General features: G+C 41.2%; 1 long non-coding RNA gene across 1 annotated transcript; it reads left to right on the plus strand.

Annotated features, from left to right (window-relative positions):
* The first annotated feature begins 1,624 nt into the window (after positions 1–1,624).
* On the plus strand, positions 1,625–5,211 carry LOC127911994 (uncharacterized). Its single transcript, XR_008080017.1, has 3 exons — positions 1,625–1,721; positions 3,609–3,729; positions 5,066–5,211. It is a non-coding gene; the product is annotated as an uncharacterized LOC127911994 (long non-coding RNA).
* The last annotated feature ends 5,832 nt before the right edge of the window (positions 5,212–11,043 follow it).

Consider the following 11,043-nt stretch of genomic DNA (forward strand, 5'->3'; position numbering starts at 1 on the left):
TACCTTTACAACTGACGGTGTTCTCTCAGAATATATAGTTTATTCTGTGTGTCACTAATTCGTTACATGGAATAAGACACTCAAACATTCCCATCCATTTCAGATTCAGGTCTACAGATTTCACCTAATGCATATAACATGTACCCACAAAAAACATCTACTCACTTTGAAAACATCTGACAAACTTTGATTTTGTGGTGAGCCATCCCTTTAACCTGGAAATGAGGCAATGAGTAAAGAAGTCAAGGCGCTTCAGTTAGTCCAACAAGAGACCATGCACAAGAACCATACAGCAACCATAGAGCAGGTTCAGAAAGACAACCAGAAAGCTACTAAGATTCTTGAGGGAATGTTTACAACAACTTCAAGCCCAAAAAGCTGAGACACATCGGTATGCTGCCATTGTGACAGAGACCAGGCAGGGTCACAGTCTAGTTTGTCTATTGCATCATTCTCTGTTTGAATACCGCCCCCCAACCCAAAGTTTATCAACAGGGTGTGCCTGTCATCGTGAGGCTACGCTCTTATTTGATCAATAGAATAATAACATGCAAGAGGGCAGCGCTGAGGTCATCAAAATGGAATCAATCATTGAAACATGGCTAAACGGACATGGATGTGGAAGGAATTAGACATTCCGTCGTGGTATTAGGAAAAGCAAAATGTCAAAGAGTTGCTGCTAAACTCTTCATTTCACAGTCCACTATTAAACTGGTATTAACTCCCTTAAGGGTAGTTTACTCAACTAGTTACTTTGAAAAAGTAGTTCACAACCTCAACTACTTTGTGATAAATTATCATATCTAGATCTGAAAAGATCTGCAAGTCAGATGTTATCAGAATGTGTAATTTAGCATATTAAACAAAAAAACTGTTTCAAGTAAGAATTAGGTACGTCTGATTGTGAAAAAAAAGAAAGGGAATTCTTGCCTACTTCACCCATAGTCTTTTCTTTTAGCAAAAAGAGTAGTGTGTAGTTCCACTAGTTAGCTACACCTCAACATGGCAAAAAATAAAGGAACTACTGAAAAAACAATACCAATATTTTAATTTAGTTAAACTGCAACATGTAGTTCAATTACTAATTACAGTATATGTAGTTCATAGCACTGGTGCTATCACTGCTCCAACACTGGTGCGAAAGGAAGAGTGGAATGGGGTTCCGCAGACTAAATACAGCTCACATGTCATGTGACATTTACCAGCGGGTGCTACGGTTACAGTATTAAAAGTCAAAGGGCAACATAATGGCCTGGAGGATATTAATAGGGGGTCAAGACTGTTCTCAGCGCTAAAGGCCAAGGGCGAATAAAGTGCAGGCCTTAGTGGAGAGCACAGGAATGTAGCTGACTGCCAGGCTGCAGCTGCAGGACTCTCACTGGGCTCTCACTCATACCATTTTTTGACACAATAGTTCAAACCTGAACCATACTGTGCATGCCTTTTCAGCATGATTACAGCATCTACGGTCGATGCATAACCAGGTCAGAGCAGTACAGCTCTGTTCAGTAGTGTCAAAAATGTAGGCTTGAAGGAAATGCACAGGAGTGTGTCTGACTGCCAGGCTGCTCTCACAGGGCTTTCACAGCCACCCTCATACCCTTTTAACACAAGCCGACCTGAACCATTCTGTGCTATTTTCTTTTCACATTGTCCTTTCAAACATGGTTCCAGCAACTATGGTAGATGCGAAACCACTGCACCTCAGTAGTGTGAAACAGGTAAGAGAATAAGGCTCTAGAGCAGTGTGGTGAATTGGTGTATCACAGTGTCTATTGGTTATTCTATTGTTTTAAATTAGAGATTTCTTTTTTGAGTTTTGACAGACATATGTAATGATGCAATATTGTTAGAGATATAGCACTATAGCAAATATGAGGCCTGAGCACACTAGTTAACACATTTTATACCATGGTATTGTTGCATACTCATTTCTGATTTGCTTGTAGGGAACTCCGGAGTGCACATTATGTAAGCATTAACACATAAACTGTGTTCAAATAGTCATACTAACAGCACTAATCATTCTATTTTTGATGTCAGGCTCAGTTCTAGTCCTGCGCTTTGGGTTCTCGTAGAATACAGGGGCTCCAGGTCGTAGTCTGTCTCTGTACTGTACTCTTAAATGATGCCACAGGACAATTAGGATCACCAGGTGTGGCATACATACAACACCTCAGCTGCTTCTTGTCTGTCTCTGTTTTGGAGCTAGGATGTTGTCTCATTGAAGAACAGGGACACATACTCCGAACCGTTCTCATCCTCTCTGACCAAAAAGGTAGTTGGGTTTCAGGTTTCTCAGTCCCTCGCCATAGTGAGCTGGATCTCTAGCCACACTTAGCACACCAGACTTGTTGTTATCATCGGAGACAGGACAGGTGATGCCTTCAGCTTCTGCATGTCAGCTGGGGAAATGGCAGGATGATGTTGTGACCTGTCCTGATTGCGTCTGTAAGTTTAGAGCACCGATGTGAAAACATTGTTTGACAATTAATATCTCTTGTTTGTTATTTTTTTTTATTTTACTAGGCAAGTCAGTTAAGAACAAATTCTTATTTTCAATGACAGCCTAGGAACAGTGGGTTAACTGCCTGTTCAGGGGCAGAACAACAGATTTGCACCTTGTCAGCTCAGGGATTCGAACTTGTAACCTTTCGGTTACTAGTCCAACGCTCTAACCACTAGGCTACCCTGCCGCCCATGATACTGATGGTGTGTTCGTCCCACTGCAGGTGAGTTAAGATGCCTGTTTAGGCCGGCTCCCAGCCCCATGTAGCAGCTGATGGAGTACTTGTTATCTGTAGACGTCCTCACCTCAGCGTATAACCGGTGCAGGGTTTGTTCATCTTCTTCTTCACCAGTCTCCCAATTTAAGTCACCCCTGCGTGCACAGCCCAATCGGCGAACACTGCCAAGGACCAACTAGTAACCTTTTCGCTCTCAATCTGGTCCAGTTGAGATGCTGATAGCTGGACATGCCCGTTCTTTATCTTTGGTCTTTCCTCAACATGAGGATGAGGCCCCCATATGGATCAACATTTATCACAACATCCTAAATGTTTCTGTCTCTTTGGTGTGTTGCTGTTGAATGTCAGTTAGTTATGCTAATTACCGTCATCTGATTTAAATATGTGTTCAATTCACGAGAATAAGTTAATAGCCAGTAAAGTCTTTCTGATATGCTACTTTTTTTTTTATCCAGGACATACATTTCTTTGCCACATTTTTTAAAAAGTACACAGCCATTTAACTCTGTAACTATGGTGAAATCCCTCAGTGGTTTCCTTCCTCTCTGCCAACTGTATTTTTAAAATATATATAACTAGGCAAGTCCGTTAAGAACAAATTCTTATTTACAATGACGACCTACTACGGCCAAACCCAGATGACGCTGGGCCAATTGTTCGCCGCCCTATGGGACTCCCAATCACAGCCAGGTGTGATACAGCCTGGATTCGAACCAGGTACTATAGTGATGCCGTGCCTTAGACCGGCTGCGCCACTCGGGACTGACTGGGTGTATTAATACACCATTCAAAGTGTAATTAATAACTTAACCATGTTCAAAGGGATAGTCAATGTCTGCTTTTTCACCCATCTACCAATAGGTGCCCTTCTTCGCGAAGCATTGGAGACCTCCCTGGTCTTTGTGGTTGAATCTGTGTTTGAAATTCCCTGAACGACTAAGGGACCTTACAGATAATTGTATGTGTGGGGTACAAAGATGAAGTAGTCATTCAAAAATCATGTTAAATACTATTATTGCAACCTCTTATGTGACTTGTTAAGCACATTTTACACCTGAGTTTATTTAGAATTACCATAACATTTTCAATGAATTCTAAAAACATAATTCCACTTTGACATTATGGGGTACTGTGTGTAGGCCAGTGACTTTAATCCATTTTATATTCAGGCTGTAACAGAACAAAATGTGGAAAAAGTCAAGGGGTGTGAATACTTTCTGAAGGCACTGTAGCTAGAAGAGAATCTTAGATTTCAGTCCATTATCCTCCGAAATGTGGTGCTCAGTGCATAAACTAGTTATGAGTTAGACGTATTTGTCTGAAAACGAACTAGTCGCCAGTTATTGACCGTGGTGTGATCATAGCTAGCTAATCAGCTGCATAGCGGTACATTCCCCAGAGAACTTGCGTAGCTAGCTGTAAAGGTCGCAAATGATTTGGCTAGCGTGTTAGAGTCACGTCAATTCGAATCTGGTATCAGGATAAGTATGACATTGAGTCACCGATTGTATACCATGTATTTTTTATTAGCTAAACAATAAGTGGTAAATGCAATTTTCGTATATACGGGCTCTCTGTCCCACCTCGCAGGGCAAACAGAGAACTGACTTGTTCTTGACAAAGATATTATAAATATACCCTGACAGAAATAGTTCCTGCTTCCGAGCCGGCCTGTCAGAGTAGAGACTGGGCGTGGTTTAGACTCACCCAGCCTATCGTTGATTGTTGGCGCAGAGGCTGGTCCCAGCCCCCTAAGCGCTTCAGTTGATAGATGTAACTGTTGCTGTGAAGAATATCTATGTGCTCCGTTATCTCGCACCTGGCTCCTGTTATCTAACAAAATACCGTTTGTTCTCGCAACACTACGTTCTGAATGTGCCTCCCCCAACTCATTGCACAGTCCTGTCTTCATGTTATTCTGTATTTTTCCATCATGAGAAAGGCCCACGGCCCTGAAACTGTTAACAATGTTTCAAGTCAGCTATGTTGCATAACATTTACATACATCCACACAAGCCAACAGCAGATAATATTCAATCACATATATGGTAACACAGAATCCTCATAAGCGGAGTTGTTTTATTCGAAAATACTCAAACTCAAATCCTGTAGCTGGCTAGCAAGTCCACCTCGTTATTGGGGTGTGGGAATGTTAGAATAGTATTTTACTTTTAAGATAACCTTCATTGAAGTTTGCGGTTACTACTGGTTACGGATCTGAGGTGAGATTAAATTGTCCGTCATATTTTCGGTTTTGGTCAAGGCTTGGAGTTGGCGTATTAATACTTTGACGTGTTTACTCCCTCTCCGGCCTCTAGGTCATCAGGCTGCTGAATATCCCTCACACCTGTCACAGTTGTCTCGCGCACCTGCGCCTCATGACACTCACCTGGACTCCATCACCTCCTTGATTATCTTATCTTCCCTGTTATCGGCTCTGTTTTCATGTCGGTGCGTTGTTTGTGTTTCGTGTTCATTGTTTGTGTTATTTATTAAAACACTTGAACTTGAACTTGCTTCCTGACTCTCAGCGCACTCGTTACATACTGTAGTATTTCAGTGAGTGATAAGGCTACTGCAGATAGTGTTGATAACAGGGAATTGTCAAAGGTTTAGAACCCAATTTCAGTCAGTATTATTGCCGATTTCTCTGAACCCGTTTTATAATTAAGCAATAAGGCACGAGGGGGTGTGGTATATGGCCAATATACCACGGCTAAGGGCTGTTCTTACGCACAATGCAAAGCGGAGTGCCTGGAAACAGCCATATACCACAAATCCCAGAGGTGCCTTATTTATATTACAAACTGGTTACCAACATAATTAGAACAGTAAAGAGTAATGTCATACCCAATCAGCATTCAGGGTTTGAATCACCCGGTTTATAATTCCCTATAGACCTTTTTTAGAAGATACGGACGTGAACCAATCAGCATTCAGGGTTTGAATCACCCGGTTTATAATTCCCTATAGACCTTTTTTTAGGAGATACAGACGTGAACCAATCAGCATTCAGGGTTTGAATCACCCGGTTTATAATTCCCTATAGACCTTTTTTTAGGAGATACAGACGTGAACCAATCAGCATTCAGGGTTTGAATCACCCGGGTTTATAATTCCCTATAGACATTTTTTAGGAGATACGGACGTGAACCAATCAGCATTCAGGGTTTGAATCACCCGGTTTATAATTCCCTATAGACCTTTTTTAGGAGATACGGACGTGAACCCTGGAACCCCAAATAACTTGTGGTGCATTTGTAAAGAACAGCTGTTCTTTGGCAGCTGTGAACGGGTTGCTAGCTAAGCTAACTTAGTCTAGTTGTTTTCTCAAGTTCAAAATGAACATTTTGGATCATAGTATTCATGGGTGGGATGGTCCTTACGTCCTGGGAAAATGTACGTTTATAGCTAGATTTCCCAAAGATGCATGCAGCGGGCTGCATTGCCTGCATGGATAGTAAAGTAAACAGCAGCAGCAAGTGGCGCTGCCAGGATGATATGTAGCACATGTGGCTAAATTGTTTATCAAGTTAACCGTATTCTAGGTAATGCCAGGTAACTAGCTAGCTACATAAAATAGGATAGACAGCCATCCAACAATAATTTTTAATGGCACAGACCTTAGCTTGATTTGCTAAAAATTACAATTTAGTTACAGAGTTATTTAAGCTAACTAGCTCAGGAACGTACACTGTTCAAAAAAATTAAGGGAACACTTAAACAACACAATGTAACTCCAAGTCAATCACACTTCTGTGAAATCAAACTGTCCACTTAGGAATCAACACTGATTGACAATATATTTCACATGCTGTTGCGCAAATGGAATAGACAACAGGTGGAAATTATAGGCAATTAGCAAGATACCCCCAATAAAGGAGTGGTTCTTCAGGTGGCGACCACAGACCACTTCTCAGTTCCTATGCTTCCTGGCTGTTGTTTTGGTCACTTTTGAATGCTGGCGGTGCTTTCACCGCCAGCATTCAAATGTTTTCCTCAGCAATCTACACACAATACTATATAAGGACAAAACAAAAACAGTTTTTAGAAATGTTTGCACTTTTTTAAACAAAAAAACAAAATACCTTATTTACATAAGTATTCAGCCCCTTTGACATGAGACCCGAAATTGAGCTCAGGTGCATCCTGTTTCTATTGATCATCCTTGAGATGTTTCTACAACTTGATTGGAGTCCAGCTGTGGTAAATTCAATTGATTGGACATGATTTGGAAAGGCACACACCTGTCTATATAAAGGACCCACAGTGGACAGTGCATGTCGGAGCAAAAACCAAGCCATGAGGGCAAAGGTATTGTGGGTAGAGCGCCGAGACAGGATTGTGTTGAGGCACAGGTCTGGGGAAGGGTACCAAAAAATTCCTTCAGCATTGAAGGTCCCCAATAGCACAGTGGCCTCCATCATTCGTAAATGAAAGATGTTTGGAACCACCAAGACTCTTCCTAGAGCTGGCCGCCCTGCCAAACTGAGAATTCGGGGGAGAAGGGCCTTGGTCAGGGAGGTGACCAAGAACCTGAGGGTCACTCTGACAGGGCTCCAGAGTTCCTCTGTGGATATGGGAGAACCTTCCAGCAGGACAACCATCCCTGAAGCACTCCACCAATCAGGCCTTTATGGTAGTGGCCAGATGGAAGCCACTCCTTCTGTGACAGCCTGCTTGGAGTTTGCCAAAAGGCACCTAAAGACTCTCAGACCTATGACAGTGAAGCATGGTGGCGGCAGCATCATGCTGTCGGGAAGTTTTTCAGCGGCAGGGACTGAGACTAGTCAGGATCGAGGCAAAGATGAACGGAGCAAAGTACAGAGAGATCCTTGATGAAAACCTGCTCCAGAGCACTCAGGACCTCAGACTGGGGCGAAGGTTCACCTTCCAACAGGACAACAACCCTAACCACACAGTTGAGACAACACAGAAGTGGCTTCGGGACAAGTCTCTGAATTAGCTTAATTAAGTGGTCCAGCCAGAGCACAGACTTGAACCCGATCGAACATCTCTGGAGAGACCTGAAAATAGCTGTGCAGCAACGTTCCCCATTCAACTTGACAGCGCTTGAGAGGATCTGCAGAGAAGAATGGGAGAAACGTTCAAATAATTTATTGTAAACTCTCATCAGACAATTATCAAATGAGAAGTATTTTAGGAACGGTGGAGAACTGACCCCTTATCTAACCCTAACCCCTATTCTGACCCTAACCCCTATTCTAATCCTAACCCTGGCCCCTATTCTAACTCTGACCACTAACCTTAATCCTAACCCTGCTAACTGTGGGTTAGCTAGCTATGCAAGCCGACATTATTTTATGCTAACCACAGTAGCTGGCAAGCATTTATTTCACCTCAGACTTTCTGTTAGTGAGGCTGCTAGTTAGATAACTGGGGGCTAGCTAGCCATACTAGTAGACATTAGCATATGCTAACTTGCTGGCTAGCATTGATTTAATCTCAGACTTTCTGCTTGTGAGGCTGCTAGTTAGCTAACTGGGCTAGCTAGTGCCTAAATTACAGCTAAAAACAAGTGATCAACCATTGACATCTTGCCCCCAACATACTAACCTAACATATTACTACTTTACTAAAAAACAATCAACATTATTCTCTATAAACAGGTGGATGATTTGTTTTAAGGCTTCCCTACATGTACAGTACCAGTCAAACTTTTGGACACATCTACTCATTCCAGGGTTTTTCTTTATTTTTACTATTTTCTACATGTTCAAATAATAGTGAAGACATCAAAACTATTAAATAACACATAAGGAATCATGTTGTAACCAAAAAGTGTTCAACAAATCAAAATGTATTTGAGATTCTTCATAGCAACCACCCTTTTCCTTGATCAAATCAAATCAAAATGTATTTGAGATTCTTCATAGCAACCACCCTTTTCCTTGATCAAATCAAATCAAAATGTATTTGAGATTCTTCATAGCAACCACCCTTTTCCTTGATCAAATCAAATCAAAATGTATTTGAGATTCTTCATAGCAACCACCCTTTTCCTTGATCAAATCAAATCCAAATGTATTTGAGATTCTTCATAGCAACCACCCTTTTCCTTGATCAAATCAAATCAAAATGTATTTGAGATTCTTCATAGCAACCACCCTTTTCCTTGATCAAATCAAATCCAATTGTATTTGTCACATGCGTCGAATACAACAGTGAAACGCATACTTACAAGCCCTTAACCATCAATGCTTTAAAAAATAAAAATAAGTGTTACGTAAAAAATAAAATATTATTACAATTAATAAACAGCAGTAGTAAAATAACAACCATGGGTATATATATTTTTTTAAACTCAATGTAGCATATATACAGTTGAAGTCGGAAGTTGCATACACAAAGGTGTGTATTTCTTGTTAACAAACTATAGTTTTAGCAAGTCGGTTAGGACATCTACTTTGTGCATGACACAAGTAATTCTTCCAACAATTGTTTTACAGACAGATTATTTCACTTATAATTCACTGTATCACAATTCCAGTGGGTCAGAAGTTCACATACACTAAGTTGACTGTATCTTTAAACAGCTTGGAAAATTCCAGAAAAGGAGGTCATGGTTTTTACAAGCTTCTGATAGGCTAATTGATATAATTTCAGTCAACTGGAGGTGTACCTGTGGATGTATTTCAAGGTCTACCTTCAAACTCAGTGCCTCATTGCTTGAAATCATGGGAAAATCAAAATAATTCAGCCAAGACCTCAGAAAAACAATTGTAGACCTCCACAAGTCTGGTTCATCCTTGGGAGCAATTTCCAAATGCCTGAAGGTACCACGTTCATCTGTACAAACAATAGTACGCAAGTATAAACACCATGGGACCACACAGCCGTCATACCGCACAGGAAGGAGACGCGTTCTGTCTCCTAGAGATGAACGTACTTTGGTGCAAAAAGTGCAAATCAATCCCAGAACAACAGCAAAGGACCATGTGAAGATGCTGGAGGAAACAGGTACAAAAGTATCTATATCCACAGTAAAAACGAGTCCTATATCGACATAACCTGAAAGGCCGCTCAACAAGGAAGAAGCCACTGCTCCAAAACCGCCATTAAAAAAAGCCAGACTACGGTTTGCAACTGCACATGGGGACAAAGATCATACTTTTTGGAGAAATGTCCTCTGGTCTGATGAAACAAAAATAGAACTGTTTGGCCATAATGACCATCATTGTCACGCCCTGGTCGTAGTATTTTGTGTTTTTCTTCATGTATTTGGTCAGGCCAGGGTGTAACATGGGTTTTTGTATGTGGTGTGTAGCTTAGTGGGATTGTAGCTTAGTGGGGTGTTCTAGGAGAGTCTATGGCTGTCTGAAGTGGTTCTCAATCAGAGGCAGGTGTTTATCGTTGTTTCTGATTGGGAACCATATTTAGGCAGCCATATTCTTTGGTTGTATTGTGGGTGATTGTCCTGAGTTCCTTAGTCTGTGTTAGTTTGCACCAGTTAAGGCTGTTTCGGTTTTCACTACGTTTTATTGTTTTTGTAGAGTTTGTGTTTATTCGTGTTTACGTTGTTTAAATAAACATGCATCGCAATCGACACTCTGCAGTTTGGTCCGACTCTCCTTCACCATATGAAAACCGTGACAATCATGATGTTTGGAGGAAAAAGGGGGAGACTTGCAAGCCAAAGAACACCATCCCAACCGTGAAGCACAGGGGTGGCAGCATCATGTTGTGGGGGTGCTTTGCTGCAGGAGGGATTGGTGCACTTCACAAAATAAATGGCATCATGAGGGAGGAAAATTATGTGGATATATTGAAGCAACATCTCAAGACATCAGTCAGGAAGTTAAAGCTTGGTCACAAATGGGTCTTCCAAATGGACAATGACCCCAAGCATACTTCCAAAGTTGTGACATTTGTGGGCAGAACTGAAAAAGCGTGTGCGAGCAAGGAGGCCTACAAACCTGACTCAGTTACATCAGCTCTGTCAGGAGGAATGGGCCAAAATTCACCAAACTTATTATGGGAAGCTCGTGGAAGGCTACCTGAAACGTTTTGACCCAAGTTAAACCATTTTAGGGCAATACTACCAAATACTAATTGAGTGTATGTAAACTTCTGACCCACTGGGAATGTGATGAAATAAATAAAAGCTGAAATAAATCATTCTCTCTACTATTATTCTGACATTTCACATTCTTAAAATAAACTGGTAATCCTAATTGACCTAAAACAGGGAATATTTACTAGGATTAAATGTCAGGAATTGTGAAAAAACTGAGTTTAAATGTATTTGGCTGAGGTGTATGTAAACTTCTGACTT

Source organism: Oncorhynchus keta, chromosome 26 (genome assembly GCF_023373465.1).
Source record: "Oncorhynchus keta strain PuntledgeMale-10-30-2019 chromosome 26, Oket_V2, whole genome shotgun sequence".
NCBI classification, from domain to species: Eukaryota; Metazoa; Chordata; class Actinopteri; order Salmoniformes; family Salmonidae; genus Oncorhynchus; species Oncorhynchus keta.